Raw genomic sequence first — 17,326 nt, 5'->3', positions numbered from 1 at the left:
ATATATGTATTCCTTGGGACAAAAACATAAATATATGTTCCTTTCTATGCATAAGTACACATATATCCTTTTAAATTTTTAAACAAATTTGGGATAATGATGTACAGGTAGGTTTGATATCTTTCTCTACTTTTCTATATATAATTAATTATTCCTATTTAGTTAAATATTTACCTATTACATTATTTTAATGACTATATGATATTTTATTATCTAGGGATATTAGCATTTATTTAATCAGCATCCTACTATTAGTCATGTGGACTATTTCCAAATTTTGTTATGAAACAATCATCAACTCAAAACAAAATTATTTGTCCAAGATTATTTTCTTAAGGTACATTCCTGAAAGTAGAATTACTGGGGTCAAAAAAGACCATTTACATTTTTAAGCTTTTAATGTGTATTTTGAAATGGTCTTCCAAAACCACTGGAATAATTTGTACTCCTGCTAACAGCATAAGAGAGTATTCATTTCCCTGAAACTAGAATGCATTTGGAAGAAGCCAAAGTATTGTCCCGCACTGAGCCCGTATTTCCTCAACTATTTACATTTAGAAAGTGCCTTTGCAAGAAACCAATAAGAAAGAAACAAAGTGAGGGTTTTGAAAAGGATGAGCAGTGGTACACAGGGTCCTGGTAAGGGCACTCCCTGCCTATAAGCAGTTAGGCTACAGCAGAGCTGGGGAAGTGGGTGTATCAGAACTTGCTGCAGAGTGTAGATTTCCGCAGGTTTCACAGGTTTGAAGCGTCAGCAAATCAGGCTACAGGGTGGTGGAAGATGCCATGTAAGTGTATCATGGCCAAAATAGGGCCACTACTTTGAATGATATCCAAAACACTCTTCCCAGCCTGTGCATCCTCAAATTTAAAAAAAGACAGGATATTCTACAGAGATGAAAAAATAAGAGCAACCTCAGATTTCTGCTCTTCAAAGTAAATGCCAAAATTATACATAGTGAGAGGGAACAAGGTTATGGTCCAATTAGGTTATACTCAGTGAGAACCAAGTAGTTGTTCATATGTGAAACTGATAGAGATTATGATGTGGTATAATGCAGTGCTGCTCTAGTAGTAATACATCCCAAATTCTATGAGCATGCATTATACTTTATAATATATGCCTAGAATCATCTTTATCAATGAGAACTTCCTATATGAACTCTATCATGATTCCTACCAAACAATTAAACAGATTTTTTAAAAAACCAATAAAATTATAATTAAAAAAAGTCTATTGAGGAACCAAGCTAGACATGATACCTGAAAGCAAGAGACATTACTGTAGTTCACCAGTGCTGGGGGCCACTGGAGGAACTGGAGCTGGATTCTTTGGAGGCTCAGTCTAATTCTCTTTATAAATCAAAGCTTCATGGGAGGGGTTTAGGCTGAGCCCCAAGACACTGGATCCATGCTTCTGAGCTCTCGCCTGGTTGGCAGGGGTCCCTTTCCACCAGAAGATTGTATATAGCTCCTAGCCAAGGCTGATTTACCCAGTCAGCACAGTAGGCAGCACGGTAGGGCCTTGGGCTCACCGTACTTTAGGGACCCGCAAAAATACTAATTTCTTTTAAAATTAGAAAAAAAAACCCCAATTGGTTCATATTTATACCCATGGAGTCATAACATTTTTAATTTTTCCTTTTTTTTAATGGAGAAAGCTACTCACAAAAGTGCAAGTGTATAAAGCCCATGACAGTCATCGTAAAGCTAGAGAAATAAGCCCTGGTCAGCCAGGCAAAAGCTGCAGCTCCCCAGGCTCAGCCTAGCTGCCAACCCCAGCAATCCTCCTCTTCCCTCAGTTGACAGCTGCAGGGTCAGTCCCACTCCTATTTCAAAGACCAATTCCTCTTTCAGCCACAGGAAGGGCTGGGCCCTGAGAAGAGGACCCTAATAAGGAAGAACCTAAGGATACTGAAAACTCAGACCTCAACTACCCTGTGAAGTACTTTAATGTTCCAAGTGAAAGCCAAGTCCTTCAACAGGTAGTGGCACTGCTATATAGCACTGGTATTGAGGGCAAGTATTAGGTCTTGGGATTCTTCAGAACTTCATATAGTATAGACTTGATAAATATTAGATGGCTGGCAGTCTGGCTCACTGGCTGGATATATGGATGGATGGATGGATGGATGGATGGATGGATGGTCGGATGGGAGTGATAAGGATCAGAAGCCATCTTCAGAGGCCTGAACTCTTAAAGACTTAAGACAGGGGTTAGCAAACATTTCCTGAATCACATAGTAAATATTTTAGGCTTTGTATTCTCTACGGTCTCTGTTGCAACCGTGTAACTCTGCTGCTATAGCACGAAAGCAACCATAGACAATATGTAAATGAATGGTGTGACTCTTCCACTGAACGCTGAAAGTTGAATTTCATATAATTTTCACTTGTCACAAAATATTACTCTTTTGATTTTTTTCAACTATTTAAAGATAGAAGGACCATTCTTAGCTAACAGGCCGCACAAAAAGAGGCAGTGGGCCAAAACTGGCCCACAGGCTGTAGCTTGTGGACCTCTGACCTGACCAATAGAACATGGCTGACCATGAAAGACTTGCTCCAAATGAAAAGGTCATAGTTACTACTGAGGAACCAGTCATTGGAGCTGCCCTGTCCATCACTCTAACAGGGCTTGGGAATGTCATCCAAGCCTGCCTAGGCCACTGAATTAAGCTTTACGCTCTCTTCATTACCAAGGTTAAAACTTTTATCCATCATTCTACAGAGGTTCCTGGCCTTTACACAAAGCTTCTGGCCTTTATCATTCTAAGAATCCTGAACCAACCAGACCAAACTGATGTGATGTTCTATCATTTCAAACTCAACATATTTAAAAATGAAACCCATTACCTTTCCTTCAAAGTGAGCTCCCCATATTTTCTAAGAAACCCAGGTTCAAAGCCTTAGACATCTTTGAATCTTCCTTTTTCACCCCCCAGATCTGTTTTTTCCTCCAAGCTACAAATTTGACCACCCCCTACCCCAGGACTAGGACAGGATCTGGAGGAAAAAGAACAGTCATGGGCTCTAGGTCCAAATCTTCAATGAACTGGCCAGTGAACTCTGAGGTCTCACTGACTCCAAGCTCACTTTAAAGATGCTTTAGGAATGCAGAGAAGGGAGGGCTGCATCCTTGTGAACTAGGAGTGTTCAGGAAACATGAACACTTGCATGGACCTTGAAGAAATGGTAAACATCTAAGTTGGTAGCTGCTGAATGGCATTCATCTATGGCAGCGGTCTCTAACTTTTTTGGCACCAGGGACTGGTTTTGTGGAAGACAGTTTTTTCATGGACTGGGGGTGGGGAGATAGGGGAAGGTTCAGGCAGTAATGGGAGTGATGGGGAGCGGCTGTAAATACAGATGAAGCTTCGCTTGCTTGCCTGCCACTCACCTCCTGCTGCGTGGCCGGATTCCTAACAGGCCTGGAGGCCTGAGAGTTGGGAACCCCTGATCTACGGGATGGTCAGCCTTCTAATTATCTGGTTTATTGCTCTTACTCATCTTCCTTTGTCAATACCTAGTCTTCCTACATTGGATCTTGACATTACCTATGACATTATCTATGTATCTATGTATTCTAAGAAAGGCACTTTAAAAATGAAGCCTTTCACCACCAGTTATTCACTAAATACTAGACTTTAAGAATATCTCCTTTTCATTGAAAAGGAACATTCAGTTCTCTGGATATTGTAGCCTGTCTGAAATGAAGGAGAACAGACTGACAGCAAAAAGAGGTAATTTAGCCAGAATTCCTGTGCTCTGTACTTGAACTATAAGCTGGGTCTTCATAAGGACCTTGTGCACTTTTAAACTTTAATAACTCAGGTTGTGCGTGTTAGAGAAACAATCTGTAAACGGTACTCAAAAGTAAATGTATTAAAGTTTAGGACAACTATATTATGCAATTGCACGCAATATGCACTCATTTCAGATCCTGTGATAAATGAAATATGGTAGAATTGAAGTTCATGACAGCTCTAAGAAGAAAATTGAATTTGCCTTTAAATTCCATTTACAGTTTACTATCGTGTCTACCTCGTATGCTTTTGAAGTTAAAAGTTTAATAACGGCACAGAGACTTTATAAAGAGCCTGTACTTGAATTCAGCGATAAGTATAGTTAGAGAGAACATCACACCATCTCTTAGCAAAGATAATATCCCTGCTTACTTTGGTGGCTTTTAAAACAGCTTCAGAAATAGAAAGTATGGTGAGTCTCTGCAGTTAGTACAACTCAGTAAACAAGAATAAAACAGAATCTCTGAAACCGGAGTCTACTTCCAAGCTTTGCCAACAGCTCGGCCGAGTGATTCAGGAAAATTAGTTCTCTCTCCTGTCCTTCAAGGTTTTTCATCCTATGCTAAAAATAGGGTTACATGGGCCACCAATTCATGGTCACATGGTTTTTATAAGCCTCTGTGTGTGTGTGTGTGTGTGTGTGTGCGCGTGTGTGTGTGTACACAAGGAAAGGAGGTACCCTTTATATTTTCCCAGTTAAAATACTATTCCAATGTATCTCAGTAGAGGTCAAAACACTGTGATAAAGCACAAAACAGATGGAGTGTTACTATTTTCTACTTGTTCCCCAAACTGGGGGTTGCAAAATCAAAGCCCGCAAGTCCACCCCAAAAATCTGGGCGTGTGCATTTGAGAGGGTGAACAGGAATGAGGTTTCTCTTGAAGTTCTTGCTGAATACATAGTGCCAAGAGCTGGGACAGAGTTACACAATTTGCAGATTGCTTTGGCTGGTCTCCATGTGCTTTGCAAAGTGATTCATTTCCTGTATTTGGTCAAGATAGAGAAAAATTGGGCACACACAAATTTGATGTGGTTTTTGATTGGGATATTTTATCGGATAAGTAGGTAAGATTTCATGATAGGGATGGAGAGCATTTTACCTCTTAAAACCAAGGCTGGCTGGAGCAAATGGTGTAATCTAAGGGTGCCCATATTCCCAGCCTCCCCTTGGGGAAATGTTTTCTCTTCCTCGTTGCTTCCCTGCCTTCCCAGAGGGGCATCGAGGGTTGTTCTGCTCAATCACAACCTTCTTCATGAGGGAATCTGATAAACATCTTCACACTGAGTTGAAAGTTGCTATTAACTCCCCTAGGGGTATTGCATTTTAACAGAAGCCAAGTTCAAGAAATAAACCTCTAATTGAATGATTTCAGGCAACCCTGGAGTTGGAGAGGTATTTAGGGCAAGTGAATGCAAAGAGGCAGGGTGGCTTCTGAGGGCCCTGAGATTCTGGAATGGGCACCCTCCTCCCCATCACCTCTGCCCTCAGCCGTCAGGCTTTCCCTCAAGTCGGCCAAGGGTTGCATGCAGAGTTTTCAAGATAATCTGGAAATGCAGATTTGGGGGTGACCTGATGGGCTTCAATATTTGGAAAAATGGGATGACATTGCTCCTCTGGAGTTTTTTCTTGTCAGTATTTAGTGAAGGCTGTGGCAACCTGAAAAGTTGGAAAAGCACTTAATACTTAAATCACTGTTGACACCAGAACAGGCAGTGGGCTTGGCCTCTTAGTTCCAAGGCTGAAACACAAGGGACCGTTGGCTCAGTAAAGACAGTATTTACGTCACTTAATAGAACTTAGTCAAACACAGAAGTATTCTAAAATTTTTTTTTTTAATTTTATTTATTTTTGGCTGCATTGGGTCTTCATTGCTGTGCGTGGGCCCTCTCTAGTTGCGGCGAGCGGGGGCCACTCCTCGCTGTGGTGCGCAGGCCTCTCACCGTGATCGCCTCTCCTGCTGCGGAGCACAGGGTCTAGGTGCGCAGGCTTCAGTAGCTGTGGCATGTGGGCTTCAGTAGCTGTGGCACACGGGCTTCAGTAGCTGTGGCACGCAGGCTTTAGTAGCTGTGGCACGTGGGTTCAGCTGCTCCGCAGCATGTGGGATCGTCCTGGACCAGGGCTCGAACCCGCATCCCCTGCATTGGCAGGCAGACTGTTAACCACTGTGCCACCAGGGAAGCCCAGAAGTATTCTATATTGGACTATTTTGTTTGCTTATGAAAAACATACTACATTAGTTTATTCATTCAAAAATTGCTGAGAGAGCATTTAGCCTACATCATGCACTGTTCTTGGCTTTGGGCAGGGCTGATCGTCAGCTGGAACCCGCTGGTACAGCATGCTGACAATCATGGGCTCCGACTGGCAGGGACTTGCTGTGCCATCACAGCAGTGACACAGTTTGAAAATCATCCTTCATGTTCAACATACAGAGGTAAATGAAACAAACACGGTCCTTTCCTCATGGAAAATACAGGCTTGGTAGTAACAAGAAAGAGCTCTCAGATGCTTTCTTTTTCTCATTTCAATTCATTTTTCTCATTTCAACTTGGAAGGTATGAATTGGAAAAAGTCATGTCTGCTAGTCCTGGCTCTAAAAGATTTTGTCAAAGGTTCTCCAAGATTTGGTGTAGAATATCTTTTCAAAGTAGAGATTTTAGACTCCTGAAATACATTGCTGCCTCCATCCCATTCTGGTTCTTCATTGGGAAAATGTTTCCAAAAATGTTATATAGGTTATTATATTGTTATTCAGTTTGTGGTAATGGATTTGCACACTCACTCTAAACTCTCTTGCTTGGTCTATCTTGGATGTAATTGCCCCTCTTCATGAACAGGACAGGTAGCCAGTGTCTCAGACAAAAAAGTCCCAGTTTAAACAGAGTGTCAATCAAAAGTGCAACAGCCAAAGCTCTTCTTCCAGTCCTCCACTGTCATTTGGGAGAAAGAGAACACCTAATGTATCACCTTGGATGCACGTGGTCTTGCCCTCGCGGGGAAAAGCTTTCAGAATGCTCAGGGGAGCATTTACGGCATTCAGAAAAAAAATTTTTTAAATAAATTTATTTATTTTTGACTGCGTTGGGTCTTCATTGCTGCGCGCAGGCTTTCTCTAGTTGCGGCGAGTGGGGGCTGCTCTTCGCTGCAGTGCGTGGGCTTCTCATCACGGTGATGTCTCTTGTTGCAGAGCATGGGCTCTAGGCATGTGGGCTTCAGTAGTTGTGGTGCGCAGGCTCAGTAGTTGTGCCTCGTGGGCTGTAGAGCACAGGCTCAGTAGTTGTGGTGCATGGGCTTAGCTGTTCCATGGCATGTGGGATCTTCCCAGACCAGGGCTTGAACCTGTGTCCCCTGCATTGGCAGGCAGATTCTTAACCACTGTGCCACCAGGGAAGTCCCAGAAAATTTTTAAGTTTTAAATAAATTCAAGGTGCTAATTAGTAATCTTTCGGTTTATTTTTTATTTATGCTGGTAAACCTAAAGGCTTTTATAGGTTTGAGTGGGAAGGCATTTGAGTAATGCTCAGAAAATGGAGATCTCATCTAGGCTCCCCCAACAACACTGGTGTTACACATTCTAATTCTTCTACCTAATGTCTCCGAACTTCAGTTTCTTTGTCTACAAAACAATAAAGACAGAAAAACAGAGACCATAGTAATAATGTGCATCACTGAAGATAAACTCCTAATCGACAGGAAAAGCCTCTCCACACCAACATGCCCAGCTGCTCTCATGCAGCCACAGAGGAGAGACTCACCTAGACAGGGGTGAAGGCAGCGCACCTCGGCTCAGCTTTTCCTCTTTTTCTGGATTCCTCCCGGGGCATTTAGCGGACATCAACACTCCTTCCAGATAGTATGCAAAGGGATTAAGGAAGAAACCACATTGTGATTACACTACTTAACTGGAAAAATATACTTGAACTAATTTGGTGTATCGCTTTAAGGAAATGTTTAGAAATACCAGGCTCTCTTAGTTCTTAAACCAAATGCAGCACATCCACAAAAGAGGGAAGAAAGCAGAGTTCGTACCCAGGTGCCCCTGAGCCATCTGGCTGCCTTCAGCTCTGGAAAGCCCATCTCCCCTCAACATGTCTCAGGGTTATCATGGACTTGGATGAAATAATATATGCTGAAGCAGGCTGCTCACTCTCACTTTGCAAATACGAAGTATTGTTATGACTCCACCATACCTACAGCACAGTTAAGGTCATAAAACAACTCCGATTTGGTGCCTAGAATGATTTTCCTGTTTTTTATATATATATATATGTATATATATATATTATTTTGGCGGTACGCGGGCCACTCACTGTTGTGGCCTCTCCCATTGCGGAGCACAGGCTCCAGACGCGTAGGCTCAGCGGCCATGGCTCGCGGGCCCAGCTGCTCTGTGGCATGTGGGCTCTTCCTGGACCGGGGCACGAACCTGTGTCCCCTGCATCGGCAGGCGGATTCTCAACCACTGCGCCACCAGGGAAGCCCTCCTGTTATATACTGAACCAGATGTATGTGTGCTGGTACAGGAAGTCTTGAATTAGCACTTTTATTTTCATGGAGTAGTACTGAGTTTGCCAATAGATTAGGAAAACTCAAGAAATCTTTTCATTTCTCTAGTACTTTCAGTTTCACATATATGTCTCAGAATTTGAGGATGCCCTATAATCCCCCATACCTTGTTTACACCCTTTCTAAAATATTTTTAGTTGTGGTCTTCCAGCCTGGATAGTGGTCCTTAGAAGATGGGAAATCATACCGTCTGAGAGGTCCATTCTATCTAAATGTAGTTCTGACAGAAAGTGTTCCTCTGTGCTCTAAGTTAAAACCTGCCTCCTTGAAACTATTTTTAAGAACGTTAGGTGGGGCTTCCCTGGTGGCGTAGTGGTTAAGAATCCGCCTGCCAATGCAGGGGACATGGGTTTGAGCCCTGGTCCGTGAAGATCCCACATGCCACAGAGCAGCTAAGCCCGTGCGCCACAACTACTGAGCCTGCGCTCTAGAGCCTGCGAGCCACAATTACTGAAGCCCGCATGCCTAGAGCCCGTGCTCCGCAACAAGAGAAGCCACCACAATGAGAAGCCCTCACGCAGCAACGAAGCACCAACGCAGCCAAATATAAATAAATAAAATTTATAAAAAAATAAAAAGGTTAGGTGATAAAATGTATTTTTTCTGATAATAGTCGTTCACACGTCTTAAAAGTTTAGAAAATGTAAAGAAAATATAAAAAAGGAAATAAAAACTACTCATTATCCCAACACTCCAAGATAACCACTATTCTTTTCTCTGTCTTAGTGCTCTCTTTCACACCCTCTCTGAATGACATCATCTCACATATGCAACGTTCAATCCCGCTTTTCAAAAAATTTGACAAGGTATCTTAAGTAATTTCTTTGAAAACATGATTTTTTTCCCATGTTACTACAAAAATTTTCACTGGAAATTTGAAAGTTGAAAGAATTTTATGGTGGACAGCCATATACCCAGCACTCAGATCCCACCATTAACACTTTACTATGTTTGCTTTATCACATATTTAGTCACCTATTCACCCCTCTAACCATCCATTAATCCATTTTATCTTTTTGATGCATTTCAAACATTGCAGGTATCAATACACTTCCTTCAAAATACTTCAACATTCATATTTTAAACTAAAGTTCACTATTAGTTAATACTTTATTTCAAGGTAAAATTTACATACAATGACATACACAAACCTTAAGTGCACATGCATTGAGTTTTGACAAAAGCAACAACTGTGTAACCCAAGTCCTTATCAAGGTTTAGAACATCATCCATACCCCAGAAAGTTCTTTGATGTTCCTTTCAATCACCCCCTCCCCAACCCTGTTTTGCTGAGTCTTATCGCCTTGTCTTGAACTTCATATCGTTGGAATCATACAGTATGTGCTCTTCTGTGTAAGGTTCATTTCTTTCAGCATAATGCTTTTGAAATTTACCCGTTTTGCTACAAGTATACACACACAAATAGACAATCAGTTGTTTGTACCTTTTTACTGTTAGTCACTGTTCCATTGTACAAATATACCCACTTGTCCATTTTCCTATTGAGGGGCACCTGGGCTGAGACCAGTTTTTGACCACTATGAATAAATCTGCTATAAACATTCTTATACAACTCATTTTGCAAAAAGTTTTTATTTCTCAGGAGTAAATACCTAAGAGTGGAAGTTCTCCATCTAAGGTGGGGATATATTTAGTTTTTAAGAAACGGCCAAACTTTGTCCCAGCTGGTTGTACCATTTTATGTTTCTAGTAGCGACGCGTGAGAGTTCCAATTGTTCTACATCCTGTCAGCATTTAAGGTGTTTCCTCATGCTTTTAATTTTAATTTGTATTGCTCTGATCACTTATGATAATGAGCATTTTTTCATATGCTTATTGGCTGTTCATATTTTTCTCTTTGTGAAGTGTCTTCTGAAATCTTTTACCCATTTTTAATTGAGTTATCTTTTTATTGTTGAGTTTAGTAGGAGTTCTTTGTATATCCTGGCTAGCAGTCTTTTGTCAGATATATGTTTTGTGAATATTTTTTCCTGGTGTCTGACTTCATTTTCTTAATGGAGTTGAAAACACAACTGTTTAATAGTTGCAAAAAATTCAATTCTATGAATTTGTATAATTCATTTCACCATTTCTCTACTGTTGTATAAATTTTCTTTTCCATTTTGTTTTTAAATAATATTATGATAAACATTTTTGTACATCCTTATAGATTTCAAACATGAACTCTTTGTCACATTTGTTAAAAGTCTTTGCCCGTCATTTGCCAACTGTATTTCCATAATTTTAGAGTTTTGAACTCTAAAAATGCTGTGAGCAGAGGCTTTCCATTTAGACAAGTCTAAACCCAATAAATTAGCTAGAGACTTGAGCAAAATAACTTCTCTGAACCTGGATTTCCTCATCTTCATGGGATTGTTGTAAAGGTAAAATGAGTTATAGAATTATAGTGCTTGACATAATGTCTAGAATACAGTATGTGCTTAATAAATGTTAGATATCTTTCTGATGATTTCTACTGTTGCTTTTGTAGTTTTTAGCATTTTGTTTTGTTTGTTTTACCAATTCCAAGATCAATGAAATATTCACTTATATCTTCTTCTAGTTTTTGGTTTCTTAAAAAATTTTAATTCATCAACCCACTTCACACAATCTTCAAAAATTATTGTTTTTGTCTTCTCCATTTCCATAGCACAGATCATTTTATGAATTATTTAATTGATTTGATACTGATTGACTAGAACTATCTGAACAATGGCATATTAGTCAAGCACTGCTGTGTAACAAATTACCCCAGAACTTAGCAACTTAAAGCAACAAACATTTATTATCTCAGTTTCTGAGGGTCAGGAATCCAGGAGCAGATAGTTTGGTAGTTGTGACCCCGGGTGTCTCATGAGCTTGCAGCTGGGATGTCAGCTAGGGCTGCAAGTCATCCAAAGGCTTGACTGGACTGTAGAATCTGCTTCCAAGACGAGTCTCAAAGAATTTATGGACATATTTAAGACCATTAAAAGTGGTGGATAGTGTTAATAGTAAGCATTCTTTCTGACTCCTATCTTTTATAAAAGTACTTCTAGAATTTTTGTCATGTCCTGTAGTTTGACAGAGACATTCTCTATCACGTTAAACACAAAATCTTCCATTCCTATATTTCTAATATTTTCCTTTTGTGAATGGATGATTTTATCAGGTTCTTTTTTGACACAATCATGCTGTTTTCTTCTTTAACCTGTGCATGTGACAAGTAGCACTGATCAGTTTCCTGATGTGACACTATTCATGTATTTTCAAAATAAACAGCACGGGATTAAACAATTCTTAAACATACTGCTGGCTTTGATTTGCTGGCATTTCAGTCACGATTTTTGATTTGACATTGATATGTGAATCCATATGGAGGGTCACCTATTTTGTTTTACATACATATCTTTTTTTTTTTTTTTTTTTTTTTTTTTTGCGGTATGCGGGCCTCTCACCGTTGTGGCCTCTCCCATTGCGGAACACAGGCTCCGGACACACAGGCTCAGCGGCCATGGCTCACGGGCCCAGCTGCTCCGTGGCATGTGGGATCTTCCCGGACCGGGGCACAAACCCATGTCCCCTGCATCAGCAGGTGGACTCTCAACCACTGCGCCACCAGGGAAGCCCTACATACATATCTTTTAAGCAGCATGTAATTAAAATTTGATATTTGTCATATTGTCAGTACAATATATGCTTTAGTTATTAATATTTTCTGTGGCTTTAGGCCCAGATTTATGTTAAAAATCATTTTTTGAAATATTTTTCTTTCCTAAAATATTTTCTATATTTTGTTCATTTCAAAAATCACATTTTCATTGATCATTTAAACTTAACTGTTCAAATGGTCCAGATGTTTACCGCTTGTCATTTCATAGCACAATTTCTCCTGTTTTTAAGCTATTTTTGATTCACATTTTGTTAGTTGTAGTTCATTTTCAAGCAAACTTTTCGAAAAGGATGATTCATGTCTAGACATTGCTTGGCAGCATGGTGAGGAGTCTCTGGGTCAGTGAGCTCTGAAGGGCCATAACAGCTTGGGGCCCATAACGCAAGGCTTTATCTTATCAATGGGTAACAACTGTCAAGTGAGGCTTTGTAGGGTATGTAGGAAGGTTCTAAATGGTTTAACTTTTGCTAGTTTGGGCAATTTTTAAAATAACTGGAGAGCATTATTGCTAAATGAAATAAGTCAGAGAAAGACAAATACTGTATGTTATCACTTATATAGAGAATCTAAAAAATACAAAAAACTAGTGAATATAACAAAAAACTAGTGAATATAACAAAAAACTAGTGAATATAACAAAAAAGAAGCAGAGTCACAGATATAGAGGACAGACTAGTGGTTGCCAATGGGGAAAGGGAAGGAGGGAGGGGAAATATAGGAGTGGGGAGTTAAAAGGTACAAACTACTACATATAAAATAAGCTACAAGGAGGTATTGTATAGCACGGAGAGTATGGCCAATATTTTGTAATAAGAAAAATGGTGTGTAACCTTTAAAAGTTATGAATTGCTGTACTGTACACCTGTAACTTGTATAATATTACTGTACATCTACTATACTTCAATTAAAAAATTAAAATAAAATAAAATAACTGGATGTGTAAAAATCTGAGCTTGGTGCCAGCAGGCTTTTGAGCTAACAGGTCAAAATTTTGAAATAAACAACCTAGGGGCCAATATACAGAGACCATCTCCAGCTCATTTATGTAACATTTTTTAGTGATTTTTCTGAACTAATTTTGTAAAGTCTGTATTCTTCATCACGTGTGGCCACTGAAGTCTCTGCTCAGTTGCTTAGTGGTCGAGCTAATGACTGGACAGAGATTTCCTTAAGGGTCTGGAAAAAACAAATCTCCAGCTTTTGCTTTATTTATTTGCTTTATTTCTTTTGCTTTATTTCTTCTGGGTTGTTATTGTTGTTCATTATTGTGTTTTTGCTTCTACTTTCCCACTCCTGCCTCCTTTGCTGATTATTTTTCATCTCTCCAACCTCTATATACCACAGGGTGGGAGGGCTCAGTCCTTGGACTATTTCTCTATCCACACTCACTGTGTTAGTGATATCGACTTTTATGGCTTCACATATCACCTCCATGCTGACAACTTCCCAACTTACATCTCCAGCCTAGACTCCTCCCCTCCATTTGACATTTGTATATCCAACTGCTGACTTGACATGTCCACCTGGGTAACTAATAAGCAACTCGCACCAAACTCTCTCCCTTCTCCCCTCCTCTCACCCAGGCTTCCCCATTTCAGTGAATGTCAACTCTATTCTTCCAGTTACTCAGGCCAAAAATTTGACATCATCCTCGGCTCCTCTCTTCCTCTTGTATCACAGTCAATATGTGAGCTATCAGTTGACCCTGACCTTCAGGATTTATTCAGAATCCTGTCAGTTTTCACTACCTCCATTGATATTTCCCTGGTCCAGGCTACCACTATCTTTCATCTTGACTATTTCATCAACCTCCTACCTAATCTCCCTGGCTCTGCCCATGCTTTCTCCCTCCAAAATCTATTCTCAATAAAACAGCCAGAGCAACCCTTTAAAAATCATATCAAGGCACTCCTCTGTCCCAAACCTCTCAATGGTTTTCCATCCTTCTCAGTAAAAGCCAAAATTCTTTGAATGATCTGCAAGGTCTACATAGTCTAGTATTCCATTACAGTGCTAACCTCATTTCCCAAATCCCCCTTTTCACACTCTGCTCCAGCCACACCTACCTCCTGGATGATCCCGGGACACCCCAGGCAGACTTGAACTTGCTGTTTCCTCTGCCTGGAAACGGTGCCCTGGATACCATCATGGCTACTTAGCTTAATATTAACTTATCAGTGAGGCTTTCCCTGGCCATCTTTTGAGAAAGTGACCTTCTTCTTCCCTTTCCAGGTGCTCTTCATCCTTCGTCTCCTCTTTATTTTCCTTTGTTGTTCTTATCACCATCTAAAATACTACAGATTTTTGTGTTTATTTTCAGTCTCCCCAATCCAAAATTTAAGCTCCAAGAGAGCAAGGATCTCTATTTTGTTTACTGCTCTAGCTTTACTGTCTAGAAGAGTCCCATGTAAATATCACAGGTACTTAATAAATAACTGTTCTAAAACTGGCTTTCAAAGCACATATCTGTAAGCGAGTTGGATTGTAGAAAATAAAACCACCTCCTACCTCACCCTAACCCATGTCAGTCAGCCCCCTTTCTCTTCAGCTTGCCAGGCAACATAACTTATTTAATGTGTGCAGGTTAGTCTTTGATTTCAGCAAAAAGCAGGTGCCCAGCCTTTGTACTTCCTGGTCCCTGTTATGAGGATGTATTTAGATAGCTTGAAGATATACTATTTTGCTTGTATTTATATACATCTATACATATAATCATGTTTTTAAGTTCACTGGCACTAATTTCATACTTTTCAAATAACACCTTAGAATTTTTAAAAAGGTAAACTAATAAACATTTATTTTAGAAAATTTTGGAAATCAAAGAAAATATAAGAAAAAAATCACTCAATCTCACTATGCAAGTACAACCATTGTTAGCATTTTATATTTCCTTATAGTCGTTTATCTACCCAAAGCATTTTTTTTTCACGTAATCATACCTATAACTAATGTCTACATTTTTCACTTGAATATATCACAGGTGAAGGTTACATTTTCCAAGTACTGTGAAGTAACTACAACAATTTTAAGGGACTTAAACACTAGATTGGCAAACATTCAGCTAACCATTCTTTTGGAGGAAATCTGGATTGAGCAAAGTGTTTTCCCAGAAGCTGTCTCTCTAGGACAGCTGCTTAAGCCAAAGACGCTAATAATTACATTGAAATCCATACTGGATGGTCTTGTAAAAGGGTATCTGGTTTGCCATTAAATATTATAATTGCATTAACTTCATGTTTCCGGGAGTTGGAGCACTAAGGCTGACGGTTTCCCACTCTTTACCCATACTTACCTGTAACTGTGACTTTGCAGGGACGGGGGCCTGCCTCTTGAAGGTGAGTTAAGAGGGGACTCTCAAGCTGTCATGAGTGGAATTACAGGTTGTCTTCAAGGGGCCGGATGTTGTTAAAGTGAATCTGTCTGTCGTTTCTCCTGAAAGTTTGCGATCAGTTTAGTTAGTCCTGAGAATATTAATAGTCTCTTTCTTGATTCTAACTGAGTGACTAGTACCTAAGCAAAATAGCCATTAAGAGCTATGGAAATGTAATTGCTCCACCAACTGGTCAGCTATAATATTTTATGACAGCAATAGAAAGGAAAATAATGTTGTTTACCTATGGGAGAATTTATTAAAAAGTAACTACACCTAAAAATAGGAGCAGGTTTTTAAAAGTAAGTTATTCTTTGAAACCCATAATTGTAAAATCAATTGCTTTTTTTCTTCATGCTGATGAATATATTTTATAAAACTTATTTTCCTTTGCAAGTTATATTCCAAATTCCAATGTTTATTAAATTCACATTCTTGCTCCTTGTGTGAGCTAGCGACTGAGGGACACTTCCCAAGATTATTTAATATTAAAAGGGAATGGTTCTGAAGAACCTAGGAGCAGGACAGGAATAAAGACCGCAGACGTAGAGAATGGACTTGAGGACACGGGGAGGGGTAAGGGTAAGCTGGGACGAAGTGAGAGAGTGGCATGGACATACATAGGCTACCAAACATAAACTAGATAGCTAGTGGGAAGCAGCCGCATAGCACAGGGAGATCAGCTCGGTGCTTTGTGACCGCCTGGAGGGGTGGGATAGGGAGGGTGGGAGGGAGGGAGACGCAAGAGGGAAGAGATATGGGAACATATGTATATGTATAACTGATTCACTTTGTTATAAAGCAGAAACTAACACACCATTGTAAAGCAATTATACTCTAATAAAGATGTTAAAAAAATAAAATTAAAAAAAAGTAAAAGGGACGCCTTAATTAACCCCAAAGTATACCAAATTAATTAATTAATCCAAAAACCAAAGCAAGCTCCACCTAACAGTTTAGATATCTGTGTAGTCTTTACAGACACTGCTCGTGGCAAATGTTCTTCATTTACAATTTAAAAGAAGGCATATTTCTGATAATTGTCTTTTTATCTCTCTATTAATTTTTTTCTCAGCCCTTTAAGTCACTAAGCCTCTTGTGTGGGAAGGAAATAATCCATAACGTGTTTGTTTACTGGAGCTCATCCCAAGACCTTGACCCGCTGTCAGCACTGTGACAATCCCCCATAAGGGGTGAGCTGCTCAAAGATGACTGCACTGGGATGCAGGAACCTGGGAGACAGGTTTCTCCTTTGCCATTGGCCTCCTGTGTGGATTTGGGAGCCTATGGAACTCTTCTAGGCCTGAGTTTCCTTATCCATAACTTGGGGCCCTACTACAAATCACCCTACTTCCTATACAAAACAGCCTATGACGTCGTCTTGTCCATGAGTTGCAATTACACTTATGAACGAAAAAGCATTCAATTCCACATGAAATGTGGATGCTTTAGAGCTATGTAATGAGCACTGATTATTAAAGAATTTATGTCAAATATCGTAGTAATGTGAGGAATGGTTATATTTACATGTGAATGGTGGAATGCATAGTGCATGTGCGCACGTGCACACACACCCCCATTTACACAGGCCATCCTCCTTCCCCCAACTCACTTCCCGCAATGCTGACAATGAATTACAGTATACTATTTTTTTTTTTCCTGCAAATTTTTGGTTACAAGAGAGTGTGGCCGAAGGTGGTGGTGGTGTTTCAGGGTATCTAGGACACTATGATATTTGTCTGGAAAATAGAAGGCGATAAAATGTCACTTAAACATGAGGCACTAAGTAAATTGCTATGTCTAGGAGTCAGATGGGAACAGTCACTAAAGAAGAATAAACCTGGATAAACCAAAAGTTAGAATAAAGGTAACTGTCCAAACACAAAGCGATTAGACCTTGAAAAATGTTATTTCGTAACAGTGGAGTGTC

This window comes from Monodon monoceros, unplaced genomic scaffold, assembly GCF_005190385.1.
Source record: "Monodon monoceros isolate NGI ecotype Baffin Bay Population unplaced genomic scaffold, NGI_Narwhal_1 Super_Scaffold_21, whole genome shotgun sequence".
NCBI lineage: Eukaryota > Metazoa > Chordata > Mammalia > Artiodactyla > Monodontidae > Monodon > Monodon monoceros.
Note: the sequence above shows the minus strand (reverse complement) of the source record.